This window comes from Poecilia reticulata, linkage group LG8, assembly GCF_000633615.1.
Source record: "Poecilia reticulata strain Guanapo linkage group LG8, Guppy_female_1.0+MT, whole genome shotgun sequence".
In the NCBI taxonomy this organism is placed as follows: Eukaryota; Metazoa; Chordata; class Actinopteri; order Cyprinodontiformes; family Poeciliidae; genus Poecilia; species Poecilia reticulata.
The window spans coordinates 3,184,437-3,199,192 of record NC_024338.1 but is presented as its reverse complement, the minus strand read 5'-3'; the positions used below and the strand labels follow the sequence as shown (position 1 = coordinate 3,199,192).

General features: G+C 34.7%; 1 protein-coding gene across 1 annotated transcript in view; it reads left to right on the top strand.

The window, feature by feature from the left end:
* The first annotated feature begins 5,641 nt into the window (after positions 1-5,641).
* fcho1 (FCH and mu domain containing endocytic adaptor 1) overlaps positions 5,642-14,756 on the top strand; it is a 48,621-nt gene continuing 39,506 nt past the window's right edge. The window contains exon 1 of the mRNA XM_008415156.2: positions 5,642-5,788. The gene's annotated coding sequence lies outside the window, so the exon portion shown is untranslated. The remainder of the gene's footprint in view (positions 5,789-14,756) is intronic.

Below are 14,756 nucleotides of genomic sequence, written 5' to 3'. Positions count from 1 at the left end.
TCATTTTAAACTGAAAATATGTGTTTTGGTTAAAAAAGACTAAAACTGAGGTGAGTTTGGCAGGAAACAAAGGATAATTATTTATGAAAAGTACCCAATTTTAAGTATGGAGGAAGATCTGTGAGTCTGTGAGTCTGTGAGCCTGTTTTTCCTTCAAAGGTCCTGCAAATCTTACCAGACTGCAAGGCAATGAGTGAACTCTTTTAAAAATAAAACATCTGAAAGACTAAAAATGGAACTGGGTCTTTTAGTAAGATAATCATCAAAAACGTAATGAGAGCAACAACCCACATCCACCCTATATACAGGTCAAATATGTTTGTGTCTGTGGATCAGATGAAGATGGCGTTTTGTGGTTGGAAATCTTACTGAGCCGTTTCACAGCTCAGGGAATTTCCTGTTGTGTCATCGTCCAGTTAGAGGATCGGTGTCTGTTAGTGCTCTCATGTTAAAGCAGCGATATTAAAATGGCTGCACCAACTGAACATATTAAAGGAAAAACACTCTCCACTATTTCCTGTCTCAAAACAAAACAGAGAAGCCATGCAATGCCCTTTCGGCTTCTCTTTGGAATAGAGTTAGAGCGCCACCTGGTGTTCACAGCACAGAGCAAAGTTTCTCCTCTGCAGGTGATTTATTAGGGAAATTTTGAAAATATTTTACACTTTTGGAGCTTCTTCTCACCTTGCAGTTTATGGCTTTGGTTCCAGTTTTTAAGACTGTAAAAAAAATGTAAACTGGTTCACATGTTCTGAAGACAAAACTAAATCTATTCCTTTATTTTCTTTTCCTAATTTCACAATAAGGTGCAAAAAAAATTAAAAATGAAACCACCCCAGTCTTCTAGTGGAGGGTGCAGATTTCTCAAACAGTTTATAATGATGTAAACTCTGATGAAGTTCAAATCAGCATCTATTTAGTAGTAGGATGTCTTCCCATATTCCTCTGTTTCACACCAAACCTACTGTTTTGTTTGTTTTGTTTTCAGAGAAGTTAATCTCATTTTATCAAAGCACATGGTCATGATTATAGTCCCAGCAGAGATCAGCAGACTCAACAGGTTTAGGTTTGTGACAGATCTACAGGTGTTTGGACTTTTAGTTTCATCTAAAAGTCTTGGTCATTTCTTTATTGTTTGTTTTTCTTATATTTTTGCCATTATAGCTTGTCCCTTGTGTTGGTTCATTTATTCTCATCGTTTGTACTTTGAATTATAATTTCTTTAGATTAGTGTYTCTTTTTGTTGTTTCTACCCTTAGGTTTCTCTGTTCACTTTTTCTTCTTCCTCAGGATATTTAAGCTCCCAGTTCACATTGTTCTCCTCTGGCTCCTTTCGTTACACTTTGTTTATCTCCATAACACCCTGTTTTCCTGCAGTGTTGACTTTCTATATGTTTTTTTTTCACCTTATTCTTCTTCAATAATTCATTAATTCAATAAAAAGGCCCTTCTCCTATCTGTATTTTAGTCCAGTCACTAACTAATTTGACATTTTAAAAAAATCCTTTCTCCTAATCTCTAGTGTGAACTAATTTAGACTTTGTGACCAAAGGTGCTACTATATACCCTTTGAGAACTAAAGATGTAAAGGTCTTTATAAATAAAATCTATTATTATTGTTATTAATGTTATCTTCTCATTCTGGCATTTAACAAAATGAAATAATTTTGCCAATCCTAGCTGAACAAAAACAGGAATCATGTAATCTACTCTCCTGTTAGACAGTAAAAGAAATTTGGTTAGATGTCCTTTTATGCAGTGTAAATAATTATGAATATACAGCTCTGGTGAAAAATTAAGTGACCACTTAAAATAATAAGTTTCTCRGATTTTACCTGTTATAGGTTTATGTTTGAGTAAAATGAACATTGTTCTTTTATTCTATGAACTACTGACAACATGTCTCTGAAATTCCTAGCAAAAAATTTAGTATTTATTTGCAGACAATGAGAAATTTGGACAACAGTCACATAAAGATACATCACAACGTAATCATATTTTTAAATGTATTGATATTTATTGATGCTCTCATAGAACAAACAGTAGATAAAATATTAAAACCATTAATTCCTRTAGTGTTGGAGGCTTTTAAATATCGAAATTTATATCATAACAAGAAATGCATCATGATAAATGATAAAACAATACAATAAATGTCCACTTCTACAGTGTAATAGACAGTTGTAATCTTAACTTACAGCTGTCTATTACACAGCTGTAAAAAAAAATTAACATTTTTTTTCTTTCATTGAGACATTTTAGGTCCTACATCCTCATTTTGCCCTGAAGATTCACAGATAGAAACAGCTGTATCTCTATCTGAGTCTTTGCAGGGTAACAAGCTCATAGAAAGACAAACACTTGACACAAAGGGAAAGGTGATAGATGGAGATAATGCACTTGTTTTTGCAGATTTATCCCACACACACACTTGATCTCCCAGTGAGATTAGATGAGCTTTGAGGGGTTCAGTGGGTTTGCTGTACTGGCACCAGAACTGTGTCTGTGGTTTCAGAGCAGAGGAGGGCAATCTTCTGTCTTGGCAGCTTTAATAAGCCAGCCTGCACAAGCAGCAGCTAAGCTGATTTATGTGAGCCCCCTCTAAAAGAGGCGGGATCAGTGAGACACCGAGGACAAAGGGTGAGCCCACCAGGTCTCTTTCAGTCAATCATTTTTAACATTTGAGCTGAAAACCTGATGAAGGAAGCACAGCGACTTCCTGCAAGACATGAGCAGTCTAAAGAAGAGCTCACAACAGGAAACGAATTACGCATTTACTGTTTCAGTTCTGTTTTCAATGTGCTAAAAAAACAACCTAACGGATCAGTTTGAGAGTTATCTGAAACATAAACATGCTCCAAAGTCTGAAGCTGTGATAGAAACAAAAGAGCCTTTAGAGGAAGACAAATGAGAGCAGATCTGTAGAGAAAATACCAACACGTGGCAGAGTTTGATTAAATTCTGCAGCTAATTTCATTTTATCTCTGAGATTTAAATCAGGATTAAATGCTCAAATAATTATCCCTCATTTAATTTTGTGTTAGCAAATGGAAGGATGAGACTCTGCCAGTAAAATTCATTGATAAACCAACTGATATTTCAGCCTCTTCTAGGTCCTTCTGGACTCTGCATGATATAAGTTAAAATGTATAGTGTTATTTYAAGCCCTGAAATATAGTACCTTATCTTGTGACATTGTGGTCAAACGTTTTCATCTTCCCTGTCGCTTACTGCAGGTCTAAAGACGGAAGATATCATATCTAACCATCACCAATGGTGCACAGGAAACAAATACGCTTCAAAGCTGTRCAAAGGAGCCACTTTGCTGGGTTTGATATTATCTTCTGCTGCACCCTGTGGATCCCATCAGACATAAACAATATCACACAGAGTGGTTACATATCAGGCATGAATACTTCCAGCAGAGAACTACTTCTGTTCATGAATCTGATGTCTAACAGTAACTGACAGGACAAGTGAAGTTACACCATTTCATAATACACAATGCATGTTTGTGTGTTCAATTTTGCATTTTAAATGCCAGCAGGAAGTAAACACGTTTGAAAACAAACTTGATTGTGCCTGGATGTATTTTTACATTAACTACCTGATGCAAATCATCAAAACAAACTTTTTTATATGACTGATGACCAGTAAAGATTTTGATTTTCTCCGTTTGTTACTGATAAAATACTTTGCAAAAGTATCCATGCATTATAGCAGACTCTTACAAGTACCTAGGTGTTCACCAATTGTTTGTATTCTTGGTAAGTACACAAAATCTTACCAAGTATTTTTGGTCTAGTTTCTGATGCAAATATCTTAGTAGTTTTTAAATTAGACAAAACTAACTTACAAGTAACAWTTTGGCAAAATATAGGAGCTTGATTCCAATAATTCCTTAACACTGATACTAGCAGATTATGCTTTTAACAGACATTTTCCCATGTTATAAGTGGAATAATTTGCCAGTGGAACTGGTACTTTTCAAAATATTATGGAATTATTGGCACAAAGCATGCTTCTATGTCTTGCAGAAAAGTTACTTGTAAGATAGTTTTGTCTTCCTTCAAGTACTAAGATGTTTGCATTAGAAACTAGACAAAAATACTTGGTAAGACTTTGTGTTTTTGCAGTGTATATGAAACAGTGTTTTATTTTAACAATATTATACATGTGAAATTTGTCTGAATTGGTTTATTAATTTTCAAATTAATTGTGTTCAGTCAAAAAGTTATTTTTTTTCAGGACATTTGTTAGTAAGAGTTATGTTATGCTGCTATTGTCAGTTGCTGGTTACCATAGCAACCAATAATTGACACCTCTTTCCCCTTTTTCCTGTTGCTTCTGTTTATATAAGATACAGAACAGTTTTTCATTTAAAACCATCTCTTTGGCAAGAACTGATTTGACAAACTTTATCATCTGTGTTTTATGTTTTTCCCAAACAAGATTTTTTTCATCTATTTGGCAAAAACCTGTGTTTTGTCATCATTAATTGTCATAATAACCCCCAGTATACTGTGACAGATGATTGTTCACACTGTCACAGGTTTGGCTGGACGTTTCCTTCGTGTTARAGGGTTTTCTTTTCATTTCCGCTGTYGCTACATGCATGCTCAATTTGCAGGATTGCTGCAAAGTCAACAACGCAAGAGACAGTTTATCGTTGCTGCAGTCCCTTAAGATGTCATTTTTTTTGTAAATTAGCACTGGATAAGCATCAATAAAAAACAAAGTCAATATTTGAGCTTTTATGATATAAMATATTAAATTGAAAGTTTATATTTGTATTTATATTCAAATGTGGTCTAGTTTTCTTTTGATATTTAAAACAATAAAAATGTCCAACAGCAAATCAAATCTCCTTAACCTTAWTTTTTCACACATTGACTTGGGGAAGCTATATAATTCCCCTCATGACATCACTGTCCATATATGGTAGGAKTATAGTTTCGCCAATGGGTTCACTTGAGGTCTTGGTTCACACAGTGGGTTCACAATGGGCATATCTTCACTTGTACGGAAGTGAAGATATTTGATTATTTTAAATGTTCTAATTCTTCTAAACTTGCTTTGTAGTAAATGTATGTAGAGTTTGTTCTTTCCATTTTCAATTAAAAATTAAGCTTCTTTACCATTTATTTTTCATTTTTCTTTGTTAAATTTGTTAAATAGAAATGTATGCTTGTTTTGACTTCTGATTTAGTTTTACTAGTTTCCTATAAGAAATAGATCAGAATCCATAYTGTACATGTAAAAAAAACCTAGGTCGATGCTTAATTTTTCTCTGCTTGTGAGTTGTTTTTATTGTTATTTCCATTATTAGAAAAAYAATTTAACCAAGCTTAAATAAATCCATTATTTGATCCCAAAAACACTACTTGTGTTGTACTGTAATGCTGTAGTATTTTAAAACAAAAATCGAAAATCATTTTGTCTTCATTTATCCTTCTTGTTGCAAACATTCATCACTATCAGCTCTATTTTTATTTATTTATTCGTTTTCGCAGAGCTCATTGGTAGCCAATAAGACGCTGCTTTACACCCGTTGACCCACCTTTCTGTGGTTGCTATGTCTACTACACGTTTCCCTGTGATTGACGGGTCGACCAGCCAATCAGCTTTGAGCTAGGGTGGGAGCGTGAGCTCGCACTGAAAACTGCCTGGTGAAAGTCTACTACTATGATCAGACCTCTTTGAAAGAGCAAGCGTGCGGCAACGGGGCAGCCGTTGGTCGGACCGGGGATGGGAAATGTACGTCTCGTTGTCTGAGGACTCTTTCCAGGTAAGAAATTTGTTCCGGGTCTTTTTTTATCACTCGTTATTTTGTGAATACAGGTGAGAAGACTGGCAGGAAACACTACGCCAAATAACGCTGGCGTTTTAAAAATAGCGAGCAAGAGCACAGGCGCTTGTTTGACATTTGAACGGAGGGAAATTTGGCTAACGTAAAAAGGAGRAAAAACTTGAAACAAACAAGAACATACATGTTTGAAATATATAAAACTCTCCAAGCTTAATCACAAGCTGCCTGTTGGTGGTTTTTAGAACATCTTAATTTTCAAAGGTAGCCTTTAGTTGTATTATCCCTTTAACATAATTAAGACTGTATGGTCCAACTTAGCAGTTATTTCTGATGTCTGATGCTGCTTTGTTGTCATACAGCGGCCTGTATGTTGGGTTTCTTTGAAATTTTGAATAATTTTGTAGCATTGTTTCTGTCTTRACATGCTTCTGTCATTTGATTTTGAAAATAATAGTGGGAGTAGTAAAAATAAAGCATTTAAAGTTACTAGCCATACTTTTCTCAACAAATGAAACTCACTTTAGTTCATCATCTACAKAATAAGTGTTTGATTTTCTTTACTATTTTGTTTTAAATCATCGTTTAACTACAGTAGTCTCCCCAAAACAAACTTTGACACATGTATCTATCTAGTGACATCATATAAGGTAACAAGTAAATGAACTGATATAAAAATTAGGGTCAATTTTGATGTATGAAATTAGTACTGCTCTTAATCCCAATAACTGATATTTACCAGTATGATTGTGTATATTTCCCCACACTTTCAAAACTGTGAAAAGGTGACCTCACTGCCTATTTTTCTATTTTTTAAACTCATAATCCTGTGATGTATCACTATTGCTKTCACATGACTMAGCAAATACCACATGRCCAACTCTCTCCCTTATCCCTCCTGAAACACCTACACAAACCTCAATACGATAGAAACAATCTGCGGCTGTTAAAATCAGCCCAGTTTTGCTCATCGGACTGATATCGATGTTGATGCGGATGTATTGCCCATCCATAGTTGCTAGTTTTTCATAATGTGTCGGATTTGACTGAGAAGTTGGAGCTGCGAATCATTTCCGAGTTGCAAAAGGTTTTCTTGTTGGTTGGAAAACTATGGGATTTACTATGTGTTTTGGTGCTAATGACTGTTAGCCAGACACGCAGAGAACAATTTATTTCTCTCCATTTTATGCAATTCAAACATAAAAGTTACCCCTAATTAAATGGTAAACAAACCACTAGAAGTTCTAATAAATAGTCTATACTTGGAGCTTTTATTACGTTCACTATGTGCAGCAGCCTTATTATTGGATACAATCTTGGCCTGCTTGGTTAGTTCCTGTTCTCCTAGTTGGAATATCAACTAAGAGGTCTTCGTCTCAGCTGGTGTGGTCGATTTTTCACAGTGTTGAAAGGATAGTAAAGTATATATAAAATTGCTAAACATATTAAAACAAACTTGATTTCCCTATCTATGATTCTTTTCTTTCTCTCCATCTACCAAAAACTGGATGACAAAAGTCCCCAATCTGCTGTGTTGGTCTCAAATAGCCTTTTTCTTTTTCTTTTTTAAAGAACAGTTCTGTTTACAGAAACTTCAGAATTTATTTTGTCATCTCTGTTTGTTGTTTATTTATTTTGGATATTTAAAATGTCTTCAAGTTCCAGTGTTAAATATTCATTAGAATTTAAAGTTTATCTTTGATCATGTGTTCTTGCTTTATTATGGCATTACCATTGTAGTATTTGAAAATGGTCTCAAAACAATAGTATCATTTATTGCAATAGCTATGTATCAAGATTGATCAAAATGATCACATCCGTGCATCCCTAGCCTTAATGATACAACATATTCATAATTGCAACTTTTATAATGTTTTCATACACTTATAGCTACTTTTCTTAGCTTTTCTGTCACCACATGAATATGCTTTTAGCACTTGTTTTTCATGCTTAAAATATTTCTGACCCAGCTTTTTACCACTACCTCAAAAACAAAAATGGCTGCAGTTTGGTCTAATACTTTGCTCTGACTCATTGAAAACTTTGATGTTCAACTTCTGAATGTAAATAAGCATCAGACCTTTGCAGTCAAGTGCACATGGGGTTGGGGTTATGACTGTGGTTTTGAAACCTGTCTATCAACAGAAATTTACTGATTCAAATCAGCTATCCATGTTTTTTTGCCACTTTGAACAGTTTTATTTTTTTATATCTTAAAGGTGAAGGCAGAGCCACATAAAATCTGCTTCATAACTAGATTCTATTTGTATTTTGTAAACTGAATTAGTATTTGACTTTTTAATATGACTTCAGATTATTTGAAGTTTTATAGGGTTTCGAAAGTTTAGAACGGTTTGATTACATCATTTTTTTCTGAGCCTTAACTCAACCACGGTTTGGTTTCACCCGAGAAATCTGTGTGGAATTCCCCTTTAATGCCTGATATTTTAGTTTTATGTATCATGTGAAATAATATGCACACAGTCATAGCACAGGCCACAATGCACAAAATCAAACTGTACTGCAGCTGTCCTGCAGCATCCCATGTTTCTTTTCACTAACTCTGCTGGTGAATGCTCGTAGGTACACTGTTCAAACAGTTGAAATGCCCCAGTTAGTCTCTTTTTGTACTGAAAGTGACTGCATGTGAAGGTGATAAATAAAAATATGTCGTTTTTTGTTATTTAAATAAAATGAAAATGTTCCAGAGCTCCCATTTTGCACCAATTTTTAGTTTAAAGACACATTCATGACAAATTGCATGTGATCGCTGTCCATCCCAGGATATTGCACACCTGCTAAGTAATGACTGATGGAACTTATTGACAGAATAATTTCAAGATCATCAGAAATTGCAGTTAAGATGAATCCTAGGCCCAGAATGTAGAAATCCATCAAAAAAAATGGCTGGTGACTAGAACTGGGCGATTTTCATCTTGATTGGTTCTGATTGGTGACCAGCAGACTAAAAACAAAAAAAATTCAGTCCTTTTCCAAATCAGTGCGTTRGCTAAATGCAACTAGGTTGCTCTAATAACTATGTTAAAACAAAGACAAAACAAAGTTGGCATTTTTCTGGTTCAGGAATTTAATGAAATCTTTGAAAGAGGAAATGGTGCAACATTCTTTTACTAGATTCATGAAGTTTCAGGGAGGCAGTGAGAGAAAGCTCCTCAACTTTGGGTTGTTTTGAGAACTTACTGCTTTATTTTACTCTGAACATTATTGTAAGGACAATTAAGTTTTCAATTTATCCAAAACGTTATATCAACTACTGATTGAAAATTGGCCACAAAATTTCTGATCAGCGCATATCTTGTGTTAATCCCCTTTTAAATGTATATTAATCTTCTTGAACTAAACTGAAATTGCTTCTTAATTGTAAGCTCCCTGTGCTGACTTGTATATTCTGGTACTCTGCCTTTGGCAATTGACTTGGGAAGATTAACTGAATGTCAGAAGATAAATGTTTGTGAGTTCTGTGAACTTAATTTGGTTGAGGATGAGTTTCATGTTATATTTCACTGTTATTTGTATTATCATTTAAGAAGAAACATAAAAACCCTGACTTGTTTTGGCTGTCTGGAGCACATATGTTGAGTTGGCTATTGAATAAGGAAATTTTTAGTTTAGCAACATTTATTGGAAATGCTTGGTAACAAAGGCAGAGAGTTTTGTATCCTCTTTAGGAAATTTTTGTGATGAAATTTAATTTGTGTTAATGTTTTATAACATTTGTGAAGCTTGTGTGGTGGTCTTCTGACATCTTTTTAGATGTATTTGGCATATAATGTCTTGCACATGGAGGATAGCCACGTACCATGGTGCATGAGACTAGAAGCGGAGACAATTTAAAAAAAAAAACACATCTGAAAATTATGATTTTTGTGTTCAATCCACTTTTGCTGTAATTATCTTCCAAATCATTTCCAACTGAGAGTGTTTTGGGTTATATTATATTCAGATAGATTTTTTTTTACCTGTTCTTGTCAAAATAACTTGAGCTCAGTCAGATTGGGAGAGCAGAGATGAAGACTTTAAGCCATTTTAACATATAAATACTTCAAGTGAARCACTTTGTGTTAACAATCTGTGGTCTTTCCTTACATTCATGTTGGTGCAGAAAAATGCTATAATACTGACACAAATTGGCCTATTTGAACTTAAAAGTAGGGAACTTGCTAAACCTATTTGTTGGTTTTGAAAATGAAGTGGTGGTGATRATGACGCGGGTAATTCGGTTGGAAAAGTCCCCAAATCTTTGCTGCTGCTATTGATGTTTTACTGACTGTCAGAAAAACTGTTCAAAGTCTGACTTAAATGAGTCTGGACATAAGTGATGGAGCCTGGCAGAGAGATGAGGATGACYGCAGCGGCTGAATGAGGAGTGCTTGCTGCTTTGCATCTTGATTTCTGAGTTAGTGCTTTATGACAGCTCTGAAAAGTTCTGTTGATTATTCAAACAGTCAAGAATGATAACATGCACACAGCTGAAGCCATCAGAACGACTTTTTCTTCCTCAATGACTCCTTTTTTCCTGTCTTTGACCCACAAACATGTCATAACCCCTCATTTTACTGCTGTCTTTTGTCAGTACTTGCTCTCTTTTTCAAMATAATATTGGATCTCATGATGWTGATAAATTATACATGTGTAGTCTGTTAATATGTAGGCTACAGGGCTCCAAGCGYTCCTTATGCTTTGCCAAGCAGGGCAGCACCCACAGGCAGGAAACGGTAAACTGAGCTAACTTGTTACTTAATAGAAATATAAACAGAATGATTTTGGTTTAGATATTCTGATTTTAGAGGACCACCATGCATATAGTTGTGAATTTATTTAAAGAGTTGGGGAATTTAATATTAACCCTCTCTGTAAGCTGTGKCCTGTCCCTGAGGCAGTAATGAGTCGAGCCAAGGTCTACATGTGGCAGATGGGAGATTCCTGGGGCAGGATGGAGGAGTGGGCTCATCCCTCTGGGTACGGACCTTCATTTGTCTATTTCTGGGTTACCTTTTTTTTTTTTTTTTTTTTTTAATATTGTTTACCAGCATGAAGATAGATTTGCAGGATTTCAACTACCTCATAATTACACCACAAGCAAAGTGAACCACGATGACGACAGTGAGGTTCATGACCATATTTTTTACATCATTCATTGATGAATCAGATAAGTAGAGCTGAAGAAATTAGATCATTTATCAAAGTAGAGAAGGAAAAAGCACTTATCTRTTTTTTATTGGCTTGCTTATTAAGTAATTTATCAAAAAAKCACAAGCTGTATGGGAACAGGAAATTAAACATTTCTMGGTTTCTTTTCTCTAAAAACACTTGTAGACTTTAAAGCTGTTGGCAAAGATTAAGTTACTTTTAATATTATGTACAATAATARCTAAACAGGTGGATAATAAAAATGCATTTCTGTTATAAAATGTCAARGCTTTGAAATGCAAAACTGATTATGTCTGRGTTACTGACTTCAGAAGAGAAGCTTGACACCAGACTGTGAGGACAAGAATAAACGGYAACATAATAATCCACTAAKTTATATGACTAACATTTTTTGTAAATCCTGTTTTGGACAAGTAACTTTTTAACAATTCTGAACCATTTATATCTAGTGAGACATTTTCCCCAAGAACCCTGATGAAGAAAAAGTAAGTTTCTGTTGACTACTCTTTTACCCACACTTGTTTGTCCCTTACAARTATAATCATATTCTGCTAGTTTTCCCTCAAGGAGTTGCATATCCCAATCGGTAGTAGTGTATGCAGTTTTGGAACACACTACTTTTTTATTTAACTCAATAATTTAATTCATGTTTGACCACAAAAAGAATATAAGCAGTTTTAACGTGTAAAGGAGACATTTTATTTATAAAGAGCATGACAAAAACGCCAAAAATTCAGCTCAGATGTCAAAACTCTTCTGGTTTTTTTTTTTTTTTTTACACTTTTCACTTGAAATTTAATTTTGTAACTATAAAATGACCAGTATTTAATATATGTACATTTGAGTTTGTCAGTTTATATCTGATATTATCCTCACTAAAATAGGTGAAGTCTATTTTTCTGGCTACATACAGTCTCACAGTGGAGTAACCAGTTTATGCGTCAAACATGCATATAAACGTTAAACAGTAGAGGCTTTAGCGAAAAGGCATTTTATTTAACCTCACAGTTCATCCGGGAGCTTAACAAAAGTTATAACAACTTTGTTTTTCCTGGCTAATCAGTAGTGTCTCGTGCATTGCACAAACCCTGCAGAATGCTTTAATTAATCCTCCATTTGTTCTCACCAGACTTCCATAATTTCAGCCTTCTGAAACATTGAAAAGTCATTTGGCAGTTTAGACGCCATGTTTGTTTTTGAAACTTTAGACAGGAATTGGACTCTGCTGATGTACATTGCATGCACTGGTGCACAGACAGATGTACTGCTGCGGCAGACCGCATACGCAGCACTCTGCACACAGGAATTTGGAGGAAATAGTTTTATCTTTTGCTAAGAAATATAAGAATATAGAGATATTAACACCGACATTATGTGCTGATTGAAAATGTTATAAACGATTAYATCTTTGACTTTCCTGATCACGATGACCAGTTTGCCTGGTCATCATTCTCATCAAAAAAAGTAAAGTTCAACAAGGCATTGTTGATTATTTAAAAAGTTCTTAATATGACTTGATGCATTTTGGCTTTTAAAGAAAAGCTGCAACAAGGTAACACTTAATACTGGAATCTCTTATATTAAGTGTATAAACAATCAGAAAGTGAGACATGTCTAAAATGTGCTGTCTGCAGATAATAACTAAGTTAGAAACTACAGTATTCCTTTAAGTAGTTGCTGAAGTTTTTAGTAACTCTCGGGCTGAATTCACTTGTGTGGAGTCATGCCCCGTGCTCTCATACAGCTGGTCATGCCAAGGCTTTGAAGGGATGCTCGCCTGGTACGTTGTTCTAGTCGGGGCTGGACTGGAGTTGTACGCTGCAGCGACAAAAGCACATTCAGACTGGGACAATGGGGAACTGGCAGCCCGGGTAGTGTTTATCACTCAGCTTTCACTTTCTTTCACACTACCTCCTCCTCATATTTATTGTGTTTGCTGTCTCACTGGCTCTCTGTACGTCTCAGCCACTGGGCCGATAATTTATCACTTCACAAGAAAAGCTTTGCCTTGTGTTGCTTGGTCTCTGAATACAGGGTGTAATTCTGTCATCATTTTAGCAAAGTCATCAAACTTTGTTTTGCTTAAGCGCTTGGATTTCTGGGCTGACGTGTAATCTGACAATTTTAGGATACAAAACATACAAGCAGCAAACATCCATTTATTTTTTTCAACCAAACATTGAATCACAGAATTAGATTACTACTCAGATTTTGGAAAGCTTTGAAAATTGCCCTATATATTTGAAAAGCCGCAGAAAAGAAATGCATCTTAGAAGTTTGAAGTATTAGTTTCACTGAATCTAAGCATTTATTTTAGAGCTGCTTCGTTGAATCAGCTACAAAACAAAAATTTTGTTTTGGTATTTATTTATTTTTTGGTTGGTTGGTTCTAGCTGGTAGTCAGCAGAGCAGACAATGACATTTTTTAAATGTCTTCTCTTTATTCATTAAATGCATAAAAACTGAAAACTTTCATCATTTTCATCCAGCAATACATCAAACAGCATGTACTCTAATACTGTATTTTTCGAGTTTAATAAAAGAAAAGAAAAACTCAATGCATCATCTTTGATTCATTAATGTTGTTTTTGCAGTTCCTTTATTTTCTGTTTGATTTAAAACTATTATCTCAGTATTTTTTTCTGTTTTGTGTGTTATAATCTAAATGGAGTAGATGAGCCAAATTACCAGAAGACTATAAAAATCAAAGAAGCATAATTATGCCAATTTTAGTCTGTTATAAGAATGAACAATATGTAAAACTGCGTGATTCAATACTTGAGGCTCCCCTCTAAAAATCGTTAGGTGAATGGAAGATGGATGATTTGGTCTCTGGCTCGATTTCTTGTCCACTGCCCCTGTACTGCTGACAGACATGACTCAYAATCGGGACTTAACATTTTAAAGCAAGATTACTACTTACTAAAGCTTCAGAAGACATCAGTTTAACGTAGCAATATTATTACATGCCATAATGTGAAATAATTTCTTTGAAAGCAATAAAAATTATCTGATTATATGATTACTATGCATTATGCCAACAAAATACTGGGTTATGTTGGTTGTTCATTTCAACAACTACAAAACCCCCCATAAAATGTTCAGCTAAATTAATTTCTAAATTTAATTATTTAGTTCAACCCTGCTTATCTATATAGTAAATAAAAACATAAGCCGATCTTATGGAAAGATTCAAACTCAATTACAGATATTCTAATCCTAGTTATAAAACACCAGTCAAGTTCAGTTTATTTTACTCACTGGTAGAAAAAGTTTTCTATCTGGGTAATGCCAGTCGATTAGATCAAAGGAGATCTAATCGATCTCCTTTGAGATTGATTAGATCTCAAAGGATCTAATCGATCTCAAATTGATTTAATTGAGTCGCTGTGTTTGCAGAATTTATTTTTGTTAATATTGGCATTCCCATGCACYCATGTTTTGTACATGGCCAAAAAGTAAATGTAGCAAGCTGCATGTTTCTCCAAAACCATCCAGCTGGGATTGAGATGATAAATRACAAATCCAGCGTCTGGATGGACTACTCACTATCTGCCGTATATATTTAGAATAAATRGACACAAAGCAAAGCAACATTGACACCGTTTTGTTGTTTTTTCACAAGCCATGTCTTCATAATGACATTCAAAGTTCTCATGTTTTCCTGTTACATTAGCGCTGATTGACTGAGATAAGGAAGTCTGTATATGTTAGCATCTGTCGTAGTGCCAAAACGGTATCCACTGTTTTTATTAATGCGTGACGTATATTGGGAGTT